The sequence below is a fragment of the Phyllostomus hastatus genome, unplaced genomic scaffold (genome assembly GCF_019186645.2).
Source record: "Phyllostomus hastatus isolate PE091 unplaced genomic scaffold, TTU_PhHast_1.1 phas_contig_80, whole genome shotgun sequence".
NCBI classification, from domain to species: Eukaryota; Metazoa; Chordata; class Mammalia; order Chiroptera; family Phyllostomidae; genus Phyllostomus; species Phyllostomus hastatus.
Genome location: NW_025333960.1, coordinates 48,518,618 through 48,545,140, shown reverse-complemented (window position 1 = coordinate 48,545,140; position 26,523 = coordinate 48,518,618). Strand labels below are relative to the sequence as shown.

Here is a 26,523-nt window from a genome sequence, read left to right as displayed (position 1 = left end):
GCAGTTCGGCTCACTCTCCAGGCCACGGGCATCCTTGGATGCTCCCTTCTGTTTGGGGCCCTCTGTCTCCCCCCCCCCACTCCTCCCCCAGTTGGAAACAAAAGGGGCCTTCTGCCCTATAACTTAGCGCGGGTTCAAGGGTTTCCCATTCACCAAGGGGAAACAAGGGGACCGAAGCCATGGAACATATTATCGTTGGACTTGTCGCTGCTGACAGTCGGTGGCTCTCTGAGTGTGAAACAACAGGTCCTTTGTGGTCCTTTAGAGCTGCCTTGTTTTGAGCACGGCTCCCCCTCCCAGCATCTTCCTGCTGCTTCCAAAAATAAGTAAATAAATACGTGAAATATCACATTCTTTCTGGTTGGTGTTCACAGCACCAGACCAACACAAAGCACCCTGCTTTGGTTTTTTTATTTGCCATCACTTGAACTCGAACCGTGGGCTTTCCCGGGGAGCCTTTGAAAAGCCCGGGTCCTCGGTCCTGGCCCCCGCTGGCCCTGGCTTTGCAGATATGACAGAGAGCCTGTCTTTCCCACCAGAGAGCCAGCGGTGTTTGTGTTGAAGGAACCTTGGCTCCTTTGTTCCAGGACAGGCGGCAGGCTTGAGCGGAGATAGAGCTTGCCTTGTGCCCTTTGCCGGCGTCCATGCGGGCTCATCTGGTTGGAGCCGCTCACCGCATTAGCTACAAACGGCCTTCAGGCCTGGGCCAGCTCTGAGCGCCCCGCGTGCTCCCCCGCCTTTCTGTTTGGCCTCAGCGCGTGCGTCCGACTTGTCCTTGACAGACTTAGAAGGTGCCTCGGAGACATTTCTGGGCCCTGTGAGCAACTGAACTTGGAGTGGGGCTGTGGCCAAGAAGGCAGGTGGGTGAGAATAAGGACTGGGCTTCTGAGAGGAGCTCATGAAGGAGGAACTGACCGGGGAAAAGACTTCGGAGGAGAAATCCCTAAGATCATTGGAGAGGTGCAGGCGGAGTCTGATTTTGAGGCACAGACAACAGAGCTTGGGGGGATGAGTTGGAGACGTTGCAGATTCTGTTCCCACGGCTCTATTTTAATTCTTTTCGCTCAAGCTCAGCTTTGAGGTGAAATGTAAACATTCCTAGGTGGGCCGTATACATCTTCTTAGACCCTCGCGCCTCAGTGGGAATGAGGGCGTCAGATCTGCTCCTGGGATCGGGAGAGAAAAAGGGAACGCTGGTGGGCGAAGAGCAGCAGAAAAAACGGGGGTGGGTGGGAGCAGAGGAGACACACTCTGGCTGTTTTCAGCGACTCAGCGCGGGCATGGGGCGGGGGCGGGGCACAGAGGCGGATGCGCACGCAGCAGGCGGAGGACACCGGGACCTGGGCTGGCGCGTTTTCCGGAAAGGTTTCACATGAACGCCTTGAGCTTGAACAGACGCAGGCATGCCTCCAATGCCTTGAAGTCTTCATCTTCACGTGCTCCTCGGCCACGTTTCTTTAAGACGTGGAGAAACCTTAGTCGTGGGCTGCGTGTGTCTATAAATTATAGAGGAAATCAGACTGTTGTTACGGACTCTAGTATTTTTTTTTATTATGGCTAAATATACATAACATACAACTTACCATTTTAACCGTTTTTAAGTGCGCAGTGAGTGAGTGCAGTGGCATGAAGTGCAGTCACACAGTTGTGCAAGCACCGCCACTGTCCCCTCCAGAGCTCCTTGTCATTGCACACTGACCCTTTGTACCCATGTGGCCCTAACGCACCCCCACAGTCCTGGCCACGGCTGTTCTGCCTTCTGTCTCTGTTGACAGAACGACCCTAGAATTTTATCATGTGGATCCTGGAAGTTACAAATCCCTTGCTTATACTCTATAAATCTCTCTCTCCCCCGTGAATGAAATCAATTCTCTTCTCCTGTGTGTTTTCCTATGTGTTAGCCATGTACATCTCCAGGGGCCCTTGGCTCCAAGGTCTTCTTCTCCCTCCCTTTTCCCAGCCAGAAAGTCAAACTGCTTACGCATCTAGAGAAATCCACAGGTTTACAAGCAAGAATGGAAGGAACGGGTTCTTCCAAGAAGGCCCAGGGATCTAGGAAATCTTGAATGAGTGCCTGAGAGGGGACCTTGCTCTCTGGGACAATTGTGAGTGGTCACCCCTTGATTTTCCTTCCATTCTGCCTCTTTCCAGAGAATCCCAGGACCAACCAGCCAACCACAGTAACAGATGAAACAGTCTCAGCTATGTCTTTGCCTTAAACCCTCCCCCATAACAGGCCTTTTCCCTCCATGTGCTTGGAAAAATCCTTTCTGCTTCTGTGTCCTTTCCTTGCTATGTGTTCCACCTTCATCTGGTGGGCGCTGCAGCAGAGGGCCCAGGGTCCACCACGTATGGGGAGGAAAGTTCCACCAGGTCTCTCTGATTAGGCGCTGAGTGTCTTGGCGGGCAGCCACGGGGGCTGCTGGCCTGATGGGCAGCTCTGGTCATTCGGCCCCACCCTGGACACTCATGGCCCATCTGGTTTATAAACCACGACGGAGAGCAAGGCGGACCATTCCAGCTCGCTTGTAAGCTGGCTGTCTCCCCAACCCTCTGGCTCTCTGGGAGGCAGGTTCAAGGTGGCTAATAAGTAACTCGGTTGTGATATTTTTATTTAACTACGTGAACTTAGGCAGCTTGATTGCAGTTGCATAAATATGAACCATGTGATCAGAGACTCGGCCCTTTATGTCTATCACCTGCCACTGAGAGACATGCCCTGCGTGGGGGGGGGGGTCCCTATTTTTGCATGGGGCTAATACTGAATCAAACGGGTTTTTGAAGTGAGAGAGGAGAGAAGAGCAAGGCATTATTGCTTTTGGGTTTAACTCAGAAACCTTAGGTTCCAGTCTTGCCTGAGCCGAACAGCAGTTCTGTTCCCTTCTGGATTCCACTGTTAGCTTGTCAGCGGGGATCTAAATCCCAGCTACTGAGTATCGATCGGCCTCCTTGTTTAATTACGCATCAGAGCCTATTCAGGAGCCAATCAATTTCACTCCTGGAATGCCATCGCCCTGCTTCTGGGGGAGGAGGGGATCAATTAATCCTTGTTTGCTTTTTAATTCCTCTTCGGAACATAGTGCATTCACACACAGGTTAATTTTTAAATCCACTCCCCTCGTACTTCGCCGCTCTCTTTAATTCGCCCTGGAAAGCTCAGTGACATTAAAACCCTATGAACCTCTTTTTATTGCTTACGCGGCCTCGTTAAAGGGCTGAGCAAATACCTGACTCAGTCGTTTGCCCCACTTCAGCGGGTCCCGTCGTCCAAAGTCCCTGCGTGTTTCTGTTCTCGTCTGAAGTCCCCCGGGGCAGGGGTTTTCCGGAACTGCTGACACCTCTCCATCGAAACCTGGCGTGGAAGGGAGAAGGGGGTTCTCCCAGCGCGCCATCCGAGGACCCGCTCCCAGGTCTGCTTTCTCAGCAGAGCCAGCAGGTCTGAGCGGCCCGGGTCCCAGGGGATGGATGTGAAGGGGGGGAAGGAGGCAAGAATCTACGTAACACACCAGGAGCCCACAGACAGAGACCGGCGCTAGAGGGTCCAGGCCCTGCATCCTCTCTGGTAATGACCTTTCCAGACATACAAGCAGAATCTCACACTTTTCATCTAATGCTGATTTGCCCTTCCATCTGAGCTTGAATCGTTGGAGGCCAAGGGGAAACCCGTCTCTGCTGCCCCTCACTTTCCATCCCTGGCCTCCGACCACCGCGGGGGGTCCCAGGAGTGCATTTAGGGTTCAGACTCTGAGCGCAGGGCCCGCGGCATCTCTCGGCCCGTGGAAGAGGTGTGCCCAAGGTCTGTCCGGTTTGATTCTGGTGAGCTGTCAGTGTTCGAACACATCAGCTCCCGGCGCAATTTGCTTGGCCGTAACCTTGAAGTCGAAGATCAGTCAGGAAAGCTTTAAGGAGCTCTACTGGGAATCTTTTATAGCATCTGCGCAGTCTGCCCGCACTTGGCTCGTGTGCGTGTTCCCTGGCGCCGGGCGGAGTGTGAAACGCCTGCCAGGCCAGGAAAGGGTCCCCTCGGGACAGGTGTCCTCCGTGTCCTCCACGCGCTCCCAGGGCACTAATGCCCTGGGATTTGGCGGCTCTGAGCTTCTAAGCAGTTCTGAAACCCCAGCCAGGGAGCAGGCATTCAACCTTTGGGGCCTTTGATCTTATGTTTTTCTGCTGGAATGTTTTTAATATCAGAGTTAAAAAATAAACAGACTCATGGGTGCTTTTTCCCAGGCCATTCATCAATCTCACAAAACTCCTCGGAACACAAACACTTCCAGTCCTTTCTGGTATCACAGAGGGAGGCGAACTGAGACCCAGATCACTGGCAGTTTCCCTCGTGATCAGGGGCAGCTGCTCCCCAGGCCCCACGGCTGGGACTAATGCAAGTCTGGCCTCTACAAATTGCTGCAGACGGGCTGATGGCATGTTAGACAGGGGGGAAAGAGGTGGCATTGCACACGAAAACACACCTTAGATGAAAGCCGTGAGGCAAGGGGCTGTGGAGAGGCAACGGGTCCCCGGAGAAAGGCTTTTAGCTTGGTGGTCTGTGCGGTTCCTGTGCGGTTTCTCACAGCGGCAGTCCATGTGATGTCCCGGCATCTGTGTCTTTACCCTGATACCCTTCCAGTCTCGTCCGGAAAGCCGCCAGGAGAGGACTCGAGAGGAGGGCCATCTGTAAACCTGCGGCAGTTGTGGCAGTCGGTTTAGAGTAAAAAATGAAATGCCAACCCCCCGGAAGAGGCCAGAGTGCCGAGTCCATTGCTGGGGGGGCCTTTTAGTAATTTCCACAGTCAAAACTGTTGTAAATATTATACATATCAGTGTTTGTGTTGTAGGTTTTGCACCTTTAAAATCCAGGGTGATAACTTTGCAGTAATTTTGACTTGTGCAAAATCTGAGTGCGCAGAGCTGTCCAGAAGAGAGCAGGTTCTGGACAGCTCTGGACAACGAGAGTGTTCACAGGCCGGGGTGTGACGGTGTCCAGTACCAGGTGGCTGAGTGGGGCTGAGGGCAGGAAACACTATGTACGTGTAAACACACACACACACACACATTATTTGTTTGCTTATTTATTTAACACCCTCTGTCTTAGCTTGATTCCCCCCAGAGCAGAGCCTAAGAGGGTCTGCCTGCCCAGTAATTTACTTGGGGGTGTGCGCGATCCTGGGGGGAGGGGCGAGAGCAGAGCGAGATGCCAGAGCAAGCAAAGCCGGAACACAGATGCATCACTGGGCACCACTACAGGCATCTAGTGCTCAGTCCTGCTGGAACCTTCGGAGAGATGGCGCGAGATGCTCTTGGAACTGGTTTGCCCCCGGGGGCCAAAGACAACCGTATGAATTGGTCAAAGGGACCCCCCATGCGTCCCACCCCACTCTGGGTGGCCCGTGTGAGTGCAGAGCAGCCCCTTATCAGGCAATCTCCGGAACTGGAAGCAGGAGACGAGGGAGAAGGCCCTGAGCAAGGCATTGTCGGGCTGTGTCTGTGAGAAGCTGGCAAAGCAGCCACAGACCTGGTTGCCACGGCAACGGCTGGAGCGCAGGCGAGGCCAGGAGGAATCTGAAGTGAGGCCTCAGAGCCGAGCCTGAGAACAATAGAGCGGGCCTGGCTTTCGGACTGCGTGGCGTGGGATGGCCATGAGCAGGAGGCCACCTCCCAGGTCCAGCACGTGCCCTGACAGGTAGAAATGCATTTAAAGAGGCAGAAGATTAATTTGGTTACCGGCGTCCCCTGAGCTCTGGGGAAAATATATTGAAAATAGGGACCCTCTTGAAAATGTCAGATTTGCCTTCAGAACAAAAAGCGATAGCCCTTCAGTTGCTGCTTTAATCCACGGAGTAAGAACCAGGACTGGGCAAGGGGGCCAGTCCCGGAGCAGCCGTCGGAAGGACACGGGACACCTGCAGAGCCCAGTGAAGTCCAAGTTTCCCGGCACCAGAGATCCCGGCACGGCAAAACCTGGTCGGGAATACTGAATACGGAAGGGTGCCCCGCCATGGTGGAACTTCCCTGCTGGAGCGGCTCTGAGGCGTGTCATGCCCTGCCCCTTCTTATCTTGAACGAAGAAATGATTTTTATTGTGGTAGGAACCCAACGCGAGATCTGTTCTCTTAACGAACTGCAAACGTGCACCCCATTACTGTTGGTTGCGGGTACGGTGAGCCTCCGAGGTCTGGAGCTTCTTCATCCTCCTCAAGTGAAACTCTGTGCCCGAATCACGGCTTCCCACTCACCCCTCCCCACCGCAGCCCCCGGTAGCCACCACGGCACTCTTCGATTTTACCTGCTTGACCACTTTAGATTACTCGCATCCGTGGAATCACGCCGGACTTGCCTTTACGTGTCTGGCTTGTTTCACTTCACGTACTACCCTCAGGGCGCATCCAGGTGGCCTCATATCACAGAATACTCGACAACATGTATGGGCCTCAGCGCCCTGTCTTAGGGAAGAAGAAACCGAGGAAGGTGAGAGGTGGAAACTGGTGTGTCCCATGAGAAGGAAAAGGACGTCTTGGACTGATTGGGGTTTGTGTTTCTCACGTGCTGTGGGGCCCGCAGGCAGACAGTGGCTGGTGTCGTCGGTTCAGCGGTCAGGGGTCTGTGACTGTGGCTGCCGCCCCTGCTCCCCACACCCTGGTCGTCACAGGACGGCTACTGCGGGAAAGCAGCCATGTGCCGCGAGAGGCCGGCACACAACAGCCCCTTTAGCGATTCCAGCTTACGTGGTATCTGTCGGATCTGTGTCCCTGGTCACTCTCCTCTGTGAGGGAGGGAGGTTGGGGTGTGTCCTTTCTCCAGCTGGGTGCGGTACCACCCTCAGTAGAAGGGGGCCTCTCTGGGAAGAGGGAATGGGAGAGAGGATGCTGGGTAGGAACGGGGTTCAGAATGTGGTCCCCCCAAAATGGGGCACCTTAGCATACTGAGCATTTTACGCTGGAGGAATTTGAGACATGGCGGGTGTAGCAAGGGCTCTCTGACCTTCTCGTCTCCCCTGAAGGCCATGAGGCCCTGGAGTGAGCGGTGCCCTCGACACGCCTGGAGGAAGGGAGCGCCCTTATCCCTGAAGACGGAGGGGCAGGGGAAGAGACAGGAAAGAGGAGGTCCTGCCAGAGAGCCCTCCAAGCCCTGTCCAGCACCCTTGGCGCCCATCCTCTCGTCTCTCAGGTTTTCCTCAACCTTCCACCCTGCTCAGATTGGGTACAAAAGCACTCAGGTTTAACCCCTTCTTCTGGTCTCTATTTCCCTGCACAGGCGCCTTGTCATGCAAAACTTATCTTAAGTGACTTTGTCTGCTCTTCTCTTGTCAATGTCTTTTGTCTGTCCAATTTACGGGCCCTAGACTGAGAACCAAGGGCCATAGTAGGAATATACGTCTTTCCTTTTCTCCGCCCAGCGTTCTCATCCATAGTGGGCCAGAAAGCCACCCGTGTCTTCTCTCCCCCTGGAGATCCGAGGAGAGGCGGGTGTGCTGAAAAGCAGTGACCTGTGTGCCGACCCGCGGTCTCTCGGGGATGCTCGGCTCCACCGTGCCTTGCCTTGGGTTGCCAGCAGAAATTCTTCACTATGGGCTTAGTGTTTTATTAAACAATGGGTATTGTCGTGCTCCCTTTGGAAGGGAAATTTCTCCTCCTCGTCTCCCTCAAAGAACAAAGAAGTCAGGGCCCGGTCCCTAGAAGGAGTTAGAGATCATGGCGGGGGCAGCCAGAGGCTGAGTTGGGAATGATTAGGAACAATGTCCTCGCGAGCAGCTTTGTTGCTTTTGAGACCGTACTCCGGGCTGACTGTGAAATACAAAAGCTAAGATGCCCATTTGCATCAGGAAAGAAAGACACAGACATTCCATGTACACTCTCCTGCCTAAAATGGCTCTAGCTGCAGGAAGCAGGAGCAGAGGAAAGAAAATAACGGGAATAAATAAAATGCCAGGAAATCAAGAGATGGGGGTGAATGCAGGGAGCAGCTTCTTTTGAAGCCAAAGTTTGGACTCCCAGTTGTTCGTTCCCCTCCCCCACGGGCCGCTCCTGCTTTGTGGATGGCGACAGGCACAGGGCACGGGTTCGCAGTTCCAGGGACGCTGGGCCAGAACATTCTTATTGGTCGAAATGTAAAGACTTTCTTGTGCCACAGACGGGGAGAAAATATTGGCAAAAGCACATCTCAAGAAAGGACTTGTATTCAGCATATATAAAGCACTTTTAAAACTCAATAAGAAAAACAGCCCGATTGAAACAAGGGCCGAAAATGTCATTGGAAACTTCATCCTAGAAGATGCACACACGGCGAATAAATCCACGAAAAGAGGCCCAACGCCAGTAACCAGTAAGGAAATGCAAATTAAAACTGCAGTGAGATCCTTCTGCACAGGCACCAGAGCAGCTGCAATTAGAAAGATCGCCCACGCCAGATGCTGGGCAGGGGTTTGGAGCTGCCGGAACTCTCAGGTCCTGTTTGCTGGGAATGTAAAATGGTATAGCCGCTTTGGGAGAGCTTGGAAACTCCTTTTAAACAGACACTTACTATAGGAACCAGTAATCCCACTAATTATTATTATTCATTATAACCCCAAACCAGAAACAATCCACATGTCCACCGTACAGACAAATGCGTTGCGATCATTCACACAATGGAATATTAACCAGCAGTAAAAATGAGTGAAGTACTAATATCTACAACAACATGGATGAATCTCGAAAGTGCAAAGAGCCAGACACAAAAGGCTAAATGTTGTAGGATCCTACTTGTAGAAAGTACTAGGAAAGAAAAACCTAGGGGCTGAAGAAAGCAGATCAGTGGCTGCAGGGGCCTGCGGGTGGGGAGAGAGAGCTGCCTACGAAGGGGCACAAAGGAACTTTCGGGGGGACGAAACATTGTCCGTCATGATTGTGGTGACGGTGGGCAGTGACACCCATTTGTCAAAACTCATCAGACAGCACACGTAAAAAGATGCATTTTACTGAATATAAATTATACTTGAATACAGCTGACAGAAATGCCGCGCCTTCCTGCACATCATTTAGCACCTCAGCTTCTGGATGGGACGTCCAAGGGGAGCCCTCGGTCACCCTGTGGGTGCAGCGTGGAGACCCCCCAGCATGCAGAGGGTGAACGTTACTGCTCCTACGATTAGTGTTTCCCTAGTGGCTAGTGAGGCTGAACATCTTTTCATATGTCATGTGCGGAACCGTAAGCCGCCCCCTCGGGGACATGCTTGTCCCCACCTTCAGTCTGCCTTTGTGCCCCATGCCTCCAGCTCATCGCCGTGCGTCACAGCTGTAGAACAGAAGGAAGGGCAACGGAAGGGGCCCTCTGCTGGGACGCATGGCTGTCCTGGAGAGAGGAGCAGGTGAGCTGAGGGGCTCAGGGAAACCGTCTCAGGCCCCCACCCCCGTGACTCTCAGGGCACCAGTAATAAGGAGCACGAGGTGAAACCCTGCACAAGTCTCTAATCCACTTTCTGTAGCAGCCACTGGGGCGCAGGGGAATGAGAAACGGCTTCTCCGTACTTATGGAGGAAATTCCATTGCAGATTTTTAGGGGTGGGAGTCGGGGAGAGGGAGCAGGCTCCCAGCCATGAGTCCCAGGGGAAGAGTGCCACAGGTGACCGCAGTGACTTCCGCACACACAGCGGGGATGCCGCTCTCCACTTGGCTCGTCCTGCCGCCCGCTGTCCTCAGCCGCTGCGTCTCCACTCGGTGCCCCAAAGCGTGCGCCGCCGCTCCCGCTTTCCCATTCAGTCACCGTCTTATTTCCGCAGCCTCACCTGTACTGACAGTCCTTGCTTTTACCTCCTCTCTCCCTGTCGCCTCCTGGACCGTGACAATGGGTTTCTCGCTAGCAGTGCAAATCAACTGGCCACCCCTCCCCAGGCTCAGCAGATGTCCCCTTCATTGTTGCCACGTGGCTTTTCCTCCAGGCTTTTGTTCTTTTTCTGTTTTATTTTAATTCTCCCTCTCTTTTTATTTTGAAAAGTTTCCAGACCATAGGAAAGTTGACAGAATAATATGCAATGCATACCCATCTACCCTTCTACCTTACATATGTGTGTGTTTCAGCAGAGTAATTTGAAAAAAAATTGTATTTATCATACCCAACCTAAATGCTTCACTCTAAACATGCTACTTTCAGTGGGTAAGCATGTGTTTCCCGAAAACGTCATTCGGGGAATTGAACATTGGTTCAGTAAGATCATTATTTAATAAACAGCCCAAATTCAAGCTCTCCATTGTCCTCCAAAACAGCTTTTGAAGTTTTGTTGTTGTTTGTAAATCCAGGACCCAAATACATTTCATGGCCCTGTTTTGGATTGTTTTGTTTCTTTGATCTCCCTTTATGTAGATTCTAGAATGTTCCATCCGTCTTTTGTGGAATTTCATGAGAGTTGACAGTTTTGAAGGGGTCAGGCGAGTTGTCTGATAAAATGTCCCTCGTTCTGGACCGATCTGATGGTCTCCTCCTGTTTAGATTCAGGTTAAGTATTGTTGTGTTGTCTGTTTTGGCAAGAATGGGACATAAATGACGTGTATTTCCATTTGCATCTCATCAGGAGGTACGTGTCAATTTTGTCCCATTATTCATGTGGTAACTAGGTCGTCTGCCAACTTTCTCCATTGTAAAAGTATCTCGTTTCCCTTCGTAATTAACAGGCATCATTTGGGGACCATGGGAATGAATGGCCGGTTCCCAACAACTTCCCACTCAGCGGTTCAGCACGCGCCGGGTACTCTCGCCTCGGCCACTTACGGCCCTGGGGGCTGCAACAGGGCGATTTCCCGTTCCTTCTGTGCTCTGGGGCTGGTGTCCTCATGTCAAAAAGAGCTCTTCCTACTCTGTCTTTGTGCAGTACCAGAATGGACTCAAGATTTCTTTTCCTTTCCTCCCTGATGCAACCCCGTAGCCAGCATTACTTTCGGAGGCTCAAGCGGACACCGACGCGGCCAGTGCGAGCCCCCGTGAGCCAGCTCCTTGGGGCTCCTGAGGCAGGCGCACCCACAGCGCTGTCTTCCTGCCGGGTCTGGCGCTCTCCTGGCCCCAGACCGGGGGTTAGCCCCGCCTCCAAGAGGCCCACGTCGGCTTATTTCTCCCAATCTTCCTGCTCTCCCTGGAACACTAGATTCTGTTACCCACGGCCTCCTCCTTACCTGAAGCTCTGGTTTGGTAGAAACTGCATCACCTTCAATCTCTGGCTGCCTCAATAACTGCTTTTTCTGATTCTTCTGTTCGAGTCATTAATTTTTCGATACACGGTGACACGTTTGCTCAAGGCACACAGGCAACAGACCGGCGGCCCTACCCTCAAGAGGCTCACGCTCTCGAGCTTCTAGCGAGGTGACTTGGTAATTTGTCATCCGAACAGGACACTTTGAAAGTGGAAAGGGTGCTATAAATAATTACTCCGGGACAGGAGACATAAATCTGCGCTGTCCTAGGCAGACCCGGAGTTACATTATCTACTCTTGGCTGATGCCTTGCCTCTAGATTTTCACTATCAAATCTGCTTGCTTCAATATAGCTTCCAGCATGTGATCCCCATGCTCCACCCCCAAAACTGTGGCTGTGTGTTGTAGGGACACAGGTCTCACCCCTTACCACACTTCCAAGGTGCTTTTAAATCCGAGTCTGCATTTTCAAACCTGCTTCCCACTCTGCCCAAGGTGCTTGCCCAGTCTGGCGCTGAGGCTCGCAAGAGCAGGGATGCGCACGTCGTGTGCTTCCCTGTCTCCGCCGTCCCACGCAGCCCCCAGCACACGGCGGAGGCTCGAATACTAGCACGTCCTAGAAGGGCTCTTAGCTTTCTTCTGCCTGTAGTGTGCGTGCTCCCCTCTGTTGCCCAGCCTCGCTTTCCCAGGCTGTCTCCCCATCTTCTCTATTCGGTCTTCTCATAAGGTGGGTGGCCTCGTCCAATCAGGTGGAGGCCTTTCGAGGAAAAGCCTGGGGTCCCCGGAAGAGGAGGGAATTCTGCCTGCAGTGTGCCTTTGAACTCGAGCAGCAAGTCTTTCGTGAGGCTCCAGCCTGCTGACCCATCCTGCAGATTTTGGACTTGACTGTGCCTCCACCGTTGCATGATCCATCACCTTAAAATCAACCTGTGTGTGTGTGTAAGGGTGTATATACTGTATCCTATTGGTTCAGTTTGTTCGGAGAACCCTGACTAAGCCATTTAACACAGGAAATAGCCAATGTCTGCAGACGAACGATGTTAAGGTTGAAAGAGCTTCTTTACCAAGAGTTGCGCAGGATAAATTTAACAGCAACCGTAAACTCTACATCTAGGTACCATTATTGATTTATCAGCAGCTGTTGTTTAAGGTATTTATTGCCGGGCACCGTTCTGGGGGACTCACTGGGGGAGCACCTAAGCAACGCGCATGCACGATGTACATGTGTAACATAATACACACACACGCTGTATATAATATAAATTCACATGTGGAAAAGCGCTGTGAAGGAAGAATAGATGGGTGTAAAGGACTGGAGCTGGTTTGGCTAGGGGTTGAGTAAAATCTTTCTGAAGCGGTGGCCTCTCAGCAGAGACCTGAATGAAGGGAAGACACGATAAAACTGCCAACCACAGAGAACAAAGAAAAAGCCTACAAGCAAGCAGCGAGAAAAGACGCAGTGCTCACGAAAGAATGGCCGCCAGACGGCTGGCAGCCTTTTCGGCGCCAAGAGCAAACGCTGGGAGTCTTTCCCCAGGTGAAGCATCGCTCAGGAGCGCGGGGGCAGTGGACCATGGCAGACACACAAGGGCTGGGGTGTGCTCCCCGAGACCCTTGCTGAAGGAGCCAGTGAGTGATGCACGACGCTTCAGGAAGAAACGCAGGTGGCCCCATGGCTCGAACACGTTGGATTGATTGTCGAAATAATAAGCTAATTTTTTCCTGTGTTTTAAAACTCTTGTGCATAGTGTATTAGACAAATAAACTGGAGGGGGAGAAGTGGGGGCAGCTGGGGAGAAGTTCAAGGGTTGAAGGTCCTCGTCTTGGTGGGGGCGGTTGGAGATTCTTATTAAATGCAGACTCGTTCAGAAAAGTATGCAGCGCACACCATCCTTCGTGGCCTGGATTGCTGAGCCTTCTCCACGGGTCTCCTCTAATTAGCCCAGCTCTCTTTCACTCATCTGCCCGATTACAGCCTGTCCCTGCAATCTGGCACTTAGCTACGGCAGTGTCACTTCTCCACGCCCAGGCTCTCAAAGCCCCTCTGATGAACAGGCAAGGGAGGCACGGAGGAAGGATCGCCTGGTGGGGACCCTCCTCCTGGCGAGGCCACTAACCAGCTCTGTGAGCTTGGACGGGTGACTCAGCTCTCTAGGTTTCTGTTTTCGCTTCATCTGTCCAGGGAGTGATACGGTGAGGCGGCCCCTCCGATCCATTCCAGCGCTGCGAATCCGTGACTGCTTCTTCCCCTCCTTTCCTGGGTTCCCTGCCTTGGGGAAGGACTGCCCAGAAAGATCATCATGTGAACCAGTGATGCAGCACAGCCAGTGGGCAAAATATTACTAGCCCCCTTTTCTTCTCTGGTGAGGGGCTCTCATTCCTCTTCCCGGTCGGGCTGTCAGCCGGCCCTGCTTGAGGTCTGGTTCCCGATATGGCCCGATGTGGCCACCGCCGACCGGGCTGAGGCCGGGCAGAGCGTGTGTTCCAAGGCTTTTCCTTCTGCTGGTGCGAGGGGCGGGTTCGTCGGTGTTTCTGTCCAGGTGATCCCTCTCGAGTCCTCTGTCTTCCTGCTCCCGCTCAACGACTTTCTCCCTGGCTTCTGAACCCATGACTTCAGCCAGCCTTTGGCAGCTCACACCCCACCCTTCCTCCCGATGTCCCGCTCTCAGAGCCTGGCCTTCACCCCGGCCGACACCGCTCTGGGCCTGGGTTCCTTGCTGGAGTGCGCGTCCCTCCTCTGGGGCGGCCAGTTTTTTCTTATCTCTTAGGTCCCAAATGTTCACTCATCTTACACGGTATTACAAGACAGCAAACACCATGGAATTCTTTTAGAAACAATTTGAGATGTTGGAAATTGTTTCAGACACACATGAGGTACATCTCTGTCCTGGTCTGCTCTCTCCCGGAGGTTTTCTCTGCAGACTCAAGGGCAGGTGTTGACAGGGCCAGAGGGGGGCGCTGTGGTTGGGAGCGGCCAACCCTCTTCTCACAGACCTCACACCACACCAGTGGTTTGATTCTGCTCTATTTAGACTCCCTTTGCTACGTTTTTCCCACCTGAAGCAGCGGTAATCATTTCTCACTTAGCAACAACGTCTGACGCTTCAGATTTACATTCCCAAGTAGGAGTTACCCTCAGCAAGAGGTGGTGTCTATAAGTTATCGCTTGCTGTGTAACAGCTTTCCACAAACACATGCTGAGTGTCTCGTGGTATCTGTGGGTCGGGAGGTCAGGCCTGCGGGTCCTCTGCTTCGGGAGCTCTGGTAAGGTGTGCGGACCAGGGCTCCAGTCTCATCTGGGCACTGGACTGGGGAAGGGCCCACCCCCAAACTCACGTGGTGTCAGCAGGTCAGTTCCTGGGGGGCTGTTGGACGGATGGCCTCAGTTCCCTGCTGGCACTCGGCCAGAGGCCGCTCTCGGTTCCTGATGAGACGCCGTTCTGGAAGCAGCATCCCGTCGCCTCAGCCACATTCTAGCAGTTAAACTGAGTCCTCGGTCCAGTCCCCGTTCACGGGGAAGGAGGGGTCACACGGGGACGTGAGCACCAGGAGGCCAGGACTACCTTAGCATCTGTCCACCCCGGGCAGTAAGACAGAGACGTGGACGTGGTCTGCCTGCTTTCACATTTCAGCTCCTTCCTCCAGTCTCTGCGCCTCCCTGAGTCTCGGTTTCCCCAGCTGCACGAGCAGGACACGAACAGTGCCCACCTCACACCAGTTGTGATACCGGAGGTGCTCAGAGCAGCCTGGCGTGGAGTAGTGCCACGTCACTGTTTGCTCCTCTCGCCCCTCCTCTTTGCTGGTGTTGTTGCCGGAGAGGCTGGGGCGGGGGCAGCACGGGCGACGTCTGCCTTCTCCCCGAGGGGACGCTACAGCCTTAAGCCGGGGTGCTTCTCGGTCATTTCCATACGCCGAGCACACGGACGCCGCGTTCTGTGATCGTGACAAATACGCTGCACGTTATTCGTTTGACAAATGGCTTCTTGTTGATGGATGTCGGGCTCCTCACGGGAAGGCGGGGTGCCGCCGAGGGTAAGTAAGGAGAGTGGCCAGAGCCCGCACTTCAGACAGAAGAGTCCGCAGGGACGATTCAATGCCGTGCGGAGAGATTCCATCTTGAGGGCGACTTAAGAAGGGACCATCAAATATTTATGGGCCTTCCACGGGAGCTGTTGTCCTTCACCCAGCTGGCGGGGCGCACTCTGAGGGCGCTGGATGAAAGCTACTGCCTGCGGACTGGGCTCCGTGCTTGGAACATCCGAGCTTCGTGATGGGAAGGGGAGACAGAACGGGGCCCCGCGGCCGTCTCCAGGCGGGAAGTGTGAGAACTTTGTGCACAAAGCTGGTGTGCAGTATTGGGGAGACAAGGAGGTTTGGCAAACACCCGGGCAAATCACAGGCTGTGTGTCACCAAGTTAAGACATGGTCAGAATGAAGATTTTTAGAATTTAAGTGTAAACTAAGTTGGAATAATCACTGCGATTCACTGTTTTGGGGAAGTTGGGCAAAAGACAGAGTGTTGTCTAATTTCACAGCAGCAGTGGGAGCTGCGGCAGCAGCAGCAGCACAAACACCTGCCGCTGGGATACATGGCAGGAGAACAGAGCCGAGCTAGTGCACGTCGAGTGCTTGGAGCTCAGTGATCCCTTAGGACTGCACCGAGCTGAAAGTCACGGAACACCTAACGGACAGGACTGAAGTAAGGGGTATCCTTGCCACTTGTCTTTGCCACACGCAGCAGCAGGCCCAGAGTACATGACCCTGGACAAGTAAAGCCGTTCAAACGTCATCAAGGACCCAGTTCTGTTTATCTTCCTCCTCTCCATCCTCAGCAAGTGGCTTTCACTCCCGTGGTCTCCAGAGGGCTGCTGCGCCCCTAGGTATCAGAGGAAGGGAAGGGGGAAGAGGGGCTAAAGGAGCTGTGTAGCTGAAGCTGTCCCTTTAAAAACCTTCCCTGAAAGCTCTGCCCAGTTTTTCTTTTATCTATTGGCTCCAGTGATATTGCATAGCTTCTTTTAGCCCCGAGCGACCCAAGGAAATAAAATATTTTATCCTCCTAATCTCTTCAAGTAGAGGAAGGCAAGGGGAAAGGGGTTGGGAATGATTTTGGAATTCCAGCCCATAGAAGCTGCCATAGTAACATCTGGAGGCCCACGCAACTCTTGTCATTCTTGTTCGTGTATCTTTGGCTGGGTTTTCAAACCACGTCCTTTGTCTGCGAGCACGATGCCAGATGGAGATGTTTTTGTGCGGTGTCAGAGAACTGGGTGATTTGATGCTAATGTGAGCTATAACACGTGTGATAAAGACAGGCTTCATACCTGGTCACACCCAACTCTGTGGCCTACCTCTAACCCTGGGTTCAGACACTTGAGCAACAAAACTTTTGAGTAACTTGTGCCTTATTGTCTAGCGGTCAAGAGGAATGAACGTAAATATTGTCTTGCCCACAAGAGCCTGGCCTTGTACAGTGGAGTCCGTGACTTGGTTTTGTGCTTCTGGAAATCCTGGCACCATCCACCTGGCCCATGGCAGCGTTCAGCCAGGACGTGATTGAGCATGTGCAGAGTCCTCTCTGACTCGCTTCTCTCCCGGGGTCACAAGGCCAAGGCTATTCAAGCAACCCACTTGCATAGCACATTCAGATTCTGCACGCTGCTGTGCTACAGCCTGGTTTCCATCGGAAAGCGAGAGCTGCTCATCAATGAACGCAGTGCAAACACCTCACTTTGTGTCTCGGTGAAGTGCCTGTTCCATTGTCTGAATCCCTGTATTGTCTGCCGTATGTGGGGAGCGTTTGCTAACTCACTTTGACCTCGGCTGTTCTCATGTTGCCTGGTTGAGGTAAACTGCAGGGATCTCTTCTTGAAGACGGAGAAAAGAGTCAGGACCCTGACTGTTCTTTGGGAGAAGCATGCGACAGAGGGCATGGGGCACCTGAGCCTGTCAGAGTCACTTAATGGGGGGGGAGGGGCTGGATTAGAGAGGGAATGAAATCTGTAAAGATTAAATAAATACCCTGGCCCGGCTCCCACTTAGGAAGATGCCAAGTCTTTGAGGGAAATACCTAGCTGATCATTAAGCAAGCTTGCAGAGTATGTGTAATGAGACCCAAACGGGTGTTCACTGAACATTTTGGTCAAATCACTTGAACACTTCATTGACAAGAAAAATAAAATGCTCGACTGAACCTGTCCTATACAGGGAAGATGTTTTGGAAAAAAAATTTTGTCAAAAACACTGATGTAATAAAATAGTATTACTTCCCTTGTCCCGCCCACCCTCTGGGAACTCTCATCCTTCGAAGGTTATCGATTTCCTTTCGTTTGATGTGGCGAGGCACGCTTTCGCACGACTCCATCAGGACACCTTTTTCCAGTGGGCAACGATCTCGATCACATTAACATTCATGAGATGAGCCTGTGTCCCACTTGTTTTTAATAAAAGAAATGGGATTCGGGGATATTATTCAGCTGTAGAGGCCTGTCACCCTGGGACCACAGGACAGTTGCATTTCATTAAAACCACGAGGAATTGGAAGGGAAGTAGCAATGCTAAAAAAAAAAATGTTGCTTTTAGGCAAAAACCAGAAGATGCTTGTTGCGAATACCCTCTCTTGGCTGTTTAATCAAGAGCAGCCGCAGACAGGCGGCAGGCAGCTGGGGATGCTGCAGTGGCCCACAAGGAGTGGCTGCGAGGACTCGGCTGCAGTCTCGTCCCTCAGGCGGTGCCGCCTGACCTGTACCATCTTCCTGAGCTTTTGCTCCTCCCCTAGGAAGGCCCACCTCCCCGTCACACACCCATCCCCTCCCTTGTGGGGATATTAAATGAGCATTTCGCCAAGCATAGTGCCCAGCTGTCTTCTACATATTATTTCCTTGCATTCTCACTACAAGCCTAAGAGGCATGCACTAAACCTATTTTATAAATCGATGTCATTACGCCTTGCCCAAGGTTGTATTGCTCGTAAATGGGAAACGAGGGTCCACATCAGATCCCTGTACGTCCCAGAGCGACAGAGGGACACTGTTGTGGACGGTGTTGCGGTGGCAGAGCTAAACTAGCGCAGGGGTGGTTAGGGCCGCCTGCACGGGCAGGCAGGGAGCATCCGAGGGCCTCGGTGCTGGCCAGGTGGCTGGGGGCTTGCGTGGAAACAGAGAAGCATGGCGATCAAGGTCATGCACTGACTGAACTCAGGCTCACGCGCCGCCTCCTGACGGTGCATTGTCATCTCTGATTCTACCCTCCTGGACATTTTCACTGAGTCTTGCTCCCTGGCGTGGAGTTTAAACGTGTGAAGAATAAGCTCCACTCAAAGGTTGCTCCTTGGCCAAATGTGCGGACCAGGGAAAACATGATGATTCCATGGCCCTGCTTTCCCAGGCGGTCTTCGCGGCTGTGCCCACAGGGTCCCTATACCATGACCCCTTGTCGGTAATGAGTCACCGTCTTAGTCTGCTCAGGCTGCCAAAACAAAACACCATGGAAGGGGTGGCTTCACCATGAGTCTGTTTTCTCACAGTTCTGCAGGCTAGGAAGTCCAAGGTCAAGGTGCTGGTAGGGTTTAGTTTCTAGCAAGAGCTCTCTTCCTGAATCACAGAAGCTGCCTTCTCACTGTGTCCTCCTGTGGCCGAGCCAGGGAGCTAGCTCTCTGGTGTCTTTTCTTATAAAACCACTAATCACATCATGAGGGCCCCACCCTCACAACCTCATTTAACTCTAATCACCTCCCAAGGGCCGTCACACTGGAGATTAGGCTGCAACCCACGAATCTGAGAGGAATGTAAACATTCAGTTCCTAAGAGTCTTCAGCACTACCCTTCCCAGGCCTGATGCTTAGGGTACAACAGAATCACTTCTCAGGACGCTGGCTCCATTTAATTACTTTGTGTCTTTCTTTCAGTCTCCTGACTGATGTTTCAAGCATCATAAACGTGCTTATACAGAGAGAGAATGCACATGAAGACATCTTGTATTAAATAGACACTCAGGAAGGACATAAAAAAATACAGGGATTTTTGTCCATTCTGTGAATACGTTTTTATTTAGAAGAAGGCTTTTTCTTTTTTCTTAACCAAAGAACACTTAGTTACTACATAATGAATAATTGAAAAGCCTCTCTCCGTGATCAGAGCCGGGAGTTTTTCTATGTTCAAGCTAATCCAGCTCCTCCGGCAAAGGAGAATCCTTATAAAGGATAATAACAATGTAGCATTTCTAGTTAATATGAAATCTCAATTTCTTCTAGTGAGTGGCTCAGAAACGACTCTCCTTTCTCTCAGCTGAGTAACTGAGAAATGTAGAAGGAGCTAACAGTAATGACCTTGGGGTTTTCTTGAAGCTAAGAGGCCTCACAGAGGCCACCTGTATCTGTGGGCATTTTGGGGTAATCTGATACAGTTTCTCAATAATGAGGATATGAATAAGAATAAGGACAAATGGGCCTTTAGCCTGGAACATGGTGTTTTTGCTTAATGAAAATTACTGCTTTTTTACTTCTTTCAGAGTTCGAAGACCTAGAGTGAGTTCCCGAAGTGTTTCAGCTCACCTGGTGCAGGGGGGAAGATGAGAATGAATGGCACCCTCACTGAGCAGTGTAAAGTCCAGTTAGCACTCAGGCTGCTGAGTTTCGGTAATTGATTGATGGGACTCTGGGAAGGCAGGCAGGCAGGCCAGGCAGGCAGCGAGAGCTAAGTCGGAGTGAAGAACGCAGGGAAAGGCAGCCAACCAGGGTGATTTGTTCCACATTCTGACCCACCTGGCACTTGAGCCATTCCTGATCTGCTGCTGTGTTCGCAGGCTCCACGCAAAACCTGGAATAGTGGCCCACTTACGCTTCTGATTAATTTTCTGTAACTGAGGATGTTGTAAATAAATGCATTACAGAGCCATCTGATGTTCAGAAAGAGGTCTCCGGGACACAGTGGATTATTGTGCAGAATGGGGTAGGAGAAGTGGGATATTAAAAACGAACTCTCCCCCCTGGTCGTGCTGAGATGGTGCTGAGAGGCTACCTGGGGGCCAAGTTGACACTGTCGGGCTCTCGGATGATGGGGTTAGCTGTTACTCAAGTGCATGACTAGAGATAAGCAGACGGAACTCTGCCCAAGGGAACCCACTTCTCTCACCCCATGGAGAAACAGCGAGAGTCTTGCTGGTGATGCTTTGAAGTGTAACCTCCATCATCTCAAGATAGAGTCTTGGGGAAGTAGCTTCACCGGGGTGAGTTCGGAGCTGGGGAAGCACTCTGAGAACAAGGACCGGGGTTTACCAGAGGCTTACCTGTGCCCAGGGGGCCTCGCCCCCAAATGTCAGCCCCCGGAGAGGCGCTCCATCGGGAGGACCGCCAGGCCGGGTCCTGGTCCCCCCTCCAGTCTTCTCTCCGCTGAGGCCACGCCCCCTCCGCTCTCTCCAGCCGGGAGGAACGGGGACAGCCGGTGGGGGTGAAGTGTCACAGAACAAGGATGTTGTTGGGGCAGGGGCGTGAGCATGTGTGTGTGTACATTTATGTGCACGTATACATGAAATTCACGTATGGATGGATACATTTCTATACACATGTATGTATATAAAATACAGATGCATGTGGATGGATAAATTTACATTTTGTAATAAATGTATGCTGTTTTCAGTCACAAATTACACATTTTTGGTCATTTGTTATAGGGGAATAGGAAACTCACACTCAACGGCTACCGGAATGGAACTCAGGGGCATTATGCTGAGTGAAAAAAGTCGGTCTCAAAAGGTCACACAGTGTATGACCCCATCTGTGTAACGTTCTTGAAATGAGAGCATTCTAGGGGTCAGCAGGGGTGAGGGGTGACGGGGAGGAGGAAGTGGATGTGGCCATATGGGGAAAGCATAAGGAAATCTTTTGCCAGTGGAGTTGTTCTGTATCTAGATACTGGTGGTGGTTCCACAAATACACGCATGTGATAAAATGTCAGAGGTCCGTGTGCACGCACCAGGCCGATGCCAGTTCCCTGGTTCTGATGCTGTGCTGTAGTTACACAGGGGGTCGGCAGGGAGGGGACTGGGTGAAGGGCACGTGGAACCTCTCGGGACTATCTCTGTGACCACTCGTGACTTTATACATATTTCAAAATAAAATTATTTTTGAAGCAAAAATAACAACAATTGAAAACAATGTCCAATTCAAAGCTGATCACAAAGTATCTTTCCTGAAAACACACTTGATTCCGTGTATCTGTGTGGGCATGCGTGCTGCGAGTCTGCTGTTTGCAGTCCACTGGCCTCACCACGCAGGTCTGCTAAGCACTGCAGCAGTGATTCAAATTTATGAATACCCAATCTCAGTGACCCTTTGCTCGGTTGCTAGTGAGGAGCTCTGAACTGCTCATAAAATATCTGAAACAGAGAAAGTCTTGGCATTTTGGGTTTAGCTTTGACCCATCAAGAGGGTCATTAGGAATCACTATGTGGAGGGATTCAAGCAAGTCAGATAATGTCTAAAGAGCTCTGCCCGCTGGGCTGCATTCTGAAGGACCCTGTGCCAGTTAGCTCGGGCTGACAGAGCAAAATCCCATAGACTGAGTGGTTGAAATGACACAATTTATTTCTGTGCTGTTCCGCAGGCTGGAAGGAAGTCCCAGGTCAGGGAGTCAGCAGGGCCGCGGTCTGGTGAGGACGCTCTCCCTGGGTTGCGGATGGCTCCTTCTCCTGTGGCACTTGGTCTCCGGTGTGCTCTTAAAGGGCACCAGTCTCATCTGGACAGATCCACCGTGCCCTCATTATTTAGATAATCTCCCCAAGGCCCATCGCCACATGCGGATTTCAGCGGCATGCAGTGCATTCCTTAGTAGACCCTGAAGTGTATATCCAGTTTGAAGGGACAAGAAGGAATTAAGATTTAAATTCCTAAGGAGGTAGATAGTGTAGTGCTCATCGCCCTAGGCAGTTTCTTGGGTGTTTCTGGAAAAGTAATCTATAAAGGGAAAACTTTGCTCTGGGTGTAAGCTATTTTCAGTACAGCTGTATATTGTCATGAGCATTTTATTATTATTTTTATTAAACTTATTGAGGTGACATTGGTTAATAAGATTGTACAGGTTTCAAGTGTATAATTATATGATACATGATCTGTATTTTGCACTGTGTGTCCACTGCCCCCAGTCAAATCTTCTGTCATTCACGAGGATCTTAAATTTGGGAATATTCATATGTCAAGTGTGGTGTAGATTAGAAAAAAAAAGCTTTTCTAATGAAAAGTCTTTAAAATTGGTCCTAGTCTTAAATCCCTGTTCTGGGTATCTTTGGGTGTGCTCCTTAATCGAGCTGCCTTGAAGGTGGAATAATACTGCATATTTGATTATTCAAAGTGTTGAATGAGATCACATATGAAGTGCCCAGGGCATTGTTGAACATGTACTAAGTGTAATAAATGTTAGTTCCCTCTCTTCTTCTCTGTGTGCGGTTATCTAAAAAATAAAGCCTCTTTACTGGAAAAATATGATTTATGTCCATTTCACACATGAAAAAAAGGATGAAAGACTCAAAGGAGTAGAGCAGTTGCAGCAGGAAGAAAGCCACCAGCAATAAGGGCTGAGAATCTGCAAGGTCAACATCTCGAGAGGCAAGACAGAGTCCTGACATTTGGAGGTGACCTAGCAAGTATAACCCTTCCAACCTGAAGTGACCCCCAAACTCACAAGGTCAAAGATTTTTAAAACCACCTCTCCTTGGCTGATGAGCTAGGATGCCAGCCCCAGGGAGTGAATGCACCCAAGTCCCATAGACACCAGGACTTGACATGGAGGAGACACTAGTTCATGTCCCAACACAGTTTTTTCAGTTCAAAGCAGAAAAGTCACCTTTTTCCTATGTGCCTTAAGCACTACTCATTTCTTGCCTTTGTTTCTTCCAACAGAACATCATTGCTATTTTCACACCCTGTAGTGTCAGCTTCACCAAGCTGACAAAAACCAAGTACAGAACAAGGACAGTAGAGAAAGCAGAGGGCCACTTCGGCTGTACATTTGCTAGGCTGGTAACACACTTCACTTCTAAAATGTTAACCCAGCCCTGGCTGGTGTAGCTCAGTGGATTGAGCACAGGCCTGAGAACCATAAGGGTTGCTGGTTTGATTCCCAGTCAGCACATGCCTGGGTTGCAGGCCAGGTCCCCAGTTGGGGGCATGTGAGAGGCAACCACACATTGATGTTTCTCTTCCTCTCTTTCTCCTTCCCTCCACTTCTCTCTAAAAATAAATAAATAAAATCTTTAAAAAATAAAAATAAAAAGTTAATCCAGAGTCCTGACTGCAGGAGAAGGTAGACTCAATTGAGTGCAGACCCCATTTGTGTCTTTTCCCAACCTTGTTGCTTTTGTTGAGCTTGGTGATCTTGGGCACAAACACAGGCTCTCCTGAGAGTTACCAGCAAGACCTGCACCCTGGAATGGAAACAGGAAAACCTGTTTTTCAATCCAAACTTATAAAACTACCACCTGATAGGTTAATTACTTTATTACCTTGGAATGAGTTTCTGAAAATTCATGCAGATACCAGTGAAGCTGTCATAGAACATTATGTGCTCAGCTTAGTAGAAATTCGCTTTCTACCCTGCATTGGTGAGCAGGTTCCCGTGCACACGGTGGATGTTCAATAAACATTTGAGTGTACCAGTTACACACAGAACCATCCTTTCCAATAGTCATCATTTACACACGGAATTCGGAAAGGGTGCTCCCCGGCCACGTGGTTCCGTGAAGAGGGACTCCAGCCTCTCTCCGCATCGTGTGGAAGAGCTGGCTCATGAACTTGAGGAAGACTGAGTGTGCTCGGCTCCGCCCTTTTTGAGGTGTCCTCTTTCAGATTTCCTTCACTTCTGGGAGGCCCACCTATTCTTGATCTGCACTGGGTGTTCTTGTGTAAGCATTGACTCCTGTGTAAGCGTTGACTCTCCAGGATACTAATGTGTAAGAGCTGCCTCTCCAGAGGCTGGCAAGAGTTCCTGAGCCAGTGGTCATTTCGGTCTTGAAAACTCCAATTATAACTGTGGATTTGTCTGTTTCTCTTGGCAGTTCCATCAATTTTTCTTCATATACAGGGTGGGGAAGAAGTAGGTTTATAATTGTGAGATGCAAAACAGTTTATTCTTGTACTGTTATTTATTAATTACTGCATTATTTTCCATGTGAACAACTGTAAACCTACTTTTGCCCTGTCCTGTATTTTGAAACCCTGTTATTAAATGCATACACTTTCAGGATTGCCATATCTTTTTGGTGAACTTAGCCCTTGAATGTTGTGGAAAAAATACTTCCTTATTCCCGGTAATATGGTTTTCTCTGAAATCTACTTGTCTGATAAAAATACAGCCAAAGGCAGGTTTCTTCTGATTATATGTCTTTTTCCATCCTTTTATTTTATATTTGAAGTGCCTTTTTTTAATAGGCAGTGTATAGTTGAGTCTTGCTTTTTTAAAATTCAATTTGACAACTTTGGCCTTTTATTTGGAATAATTAGACCTTTTAGATTTAATTATTGATATGGTTAGGTAAAACTCTGTTTTCTTATTATCTGTTTTCTATTTGTGCCTTCTCTTTTTTCACTGATTTGTTCTCTTTTTCTGACTTATTTTGGATTAATTGAACTTTTAAAAAATTTTAATTTATTTTCTTTGTAAGCTGATTGGCAGTAACTTTTCTTATTTCAGTGGTTGCTTTAGGGCTTATAGTAGCCATCTTTAGTTCATTACAGTCTGTCTTCGGCTGGTTATACCACTCAGTACTGGGATAGACTGATAATACTATACTTGCATGTATCCCTCCTAATCGTTGTGCTGTTGTTGTCGTCATACATTTTCCTTTTACAAATGTTGCACACCCTACACTACAGTGTCATTATTTTTACAAGCGCCCTTTAAAAAGATTTTAAATAGTAAGAAAGATATTTTATTGGCAAATATGTTTTTCTATATTTCCCAGTTGGAATTCCACTGCTGGGATTATATCCTAAGAACCCTGAAACGCGAACCCATAAGAACCTACACGCCACAATGTTCATAGCAGCACAATTTACAATAGCCAAGTGCTGGAAGCAACCTAAGTGCCCATCAGTAAATGAGTGGATCAAAAAACCATGGTACATTTACACAATGGAATATGACACAGCGGAATATTCCACTGGAAAGAAATGAGGAGCTCCTACCCCTGGTGACAGCATGGGTGGATCTGTAGAGCATTATGCTAAGTGAAATAAGCCAGGGTGTGAAAGACAAATACCATATGATCTCACCTGAAGTGGAACCTAATCAACAAAACAAACAAGCAAGCAAAATATAGCCAGAGAGGTTGAAATTAAGAACAATCTGACAGTGACCAGAGAGGAGATGGGAGGGGATAATGGGGGGAAAGGTGGAAGCGTTTTCAGGAGCAACTATAAAGGACACGTGGATAAAACCAAGGGGGGTTGGAATCAGGGGATGGAAGTGGGGATGGCTGGGGTGGGGAGGGAGTGGTGGGCGGGGTAAATGCAGACAGCTGTACTTGAACAACAATAAAATAACTTAAAAAAAGAAGTTTGTACCAAAATATGAAAAAAAATATTTTATATAAAAAAGGAAAGATATTTTATACCCACATAGTTATCATACCAGTGTTGTTCATTCCTTTGTGTAATCCATAATCTCACGTGGTATCACTTTTCTTCTGCTTGAAGGAATTCCTTTGACATTTCTGTTAGTGTGGAGCTACTGGTCAGGACTTCCTGCAGCTTTTGTGTGTTTTAATTTTGTGCTCCATGGTTCCCACAGTGCCAAAGCCCTTTTGTAAAGCGGAATGAGGGGCCTCAGCTTGCGCTGGGCTTTAGGCAGTGAGAGAATGAATGTTGTTTCTTTGCCAGGGGACGTATATGTTAGGGTCACACTTCCTGGCCTCGGTGGGGTCCTTGCAACCAGTTCTGACCCTTCAGCTATTAGCAAAAGTCACACGTGTCACTTCCAGCCTGGATTGTTGGTGTGAGACACTCCAAATCCCTTTCCTTCTATCAGCTAAAGTTCAAGGTGGTGGCGCTTCCACCAGCCTGGGTCCTGGGGAAGGAGACAGGAGCCCTTAGCTGACCTGCGGTGTAAGCCAGGAATAAACCTTCCGTGGCTAAACCCATCCTTTCCTCACTGAGAGGGACATGCACGCACGGTGCAGAGGACGTACAGGGCAGGAGTCACAAGGATCGCTTACTCTTCTGCTTTGTTAAACGTCCTAATTCCTCTGCTTCTAATTGACTTCTCAGCAGCAATCTAATTTTTTTTAAACATTCCAGGTTTGGGTAATAGGGTATGTATTTCTTTTACTAAACACTAAACAAAGTTGATTACGCAGTATTTTGATTTTTCTTTCGAGAAAA

The 26,523-nt window shown here is 50.2% G+C and overlaps 1 long non-coding RNA gene across 1 annotated transcript; it reads right to left on the bottom strand.

The window, feature by feature from the left end:
- Positions 1-395: 395 nt before the first annotated feature.
- On the bottom strand, positions 396-4,085 carry LOC123826247. The gene is made up of 2 exons (XR_006787025.1): positions 3,228-4,085; positions 396-1,496 (listed from the first exon to the last, which is right to left on the bottom strand). It is a non-coding gene; the product is annotated as an uncharacterized LOC123826247 (long non-coding RNA).
- Between the last annotated feature and the right edge of the window lie 22,438 nt (positions 4,086-26,523).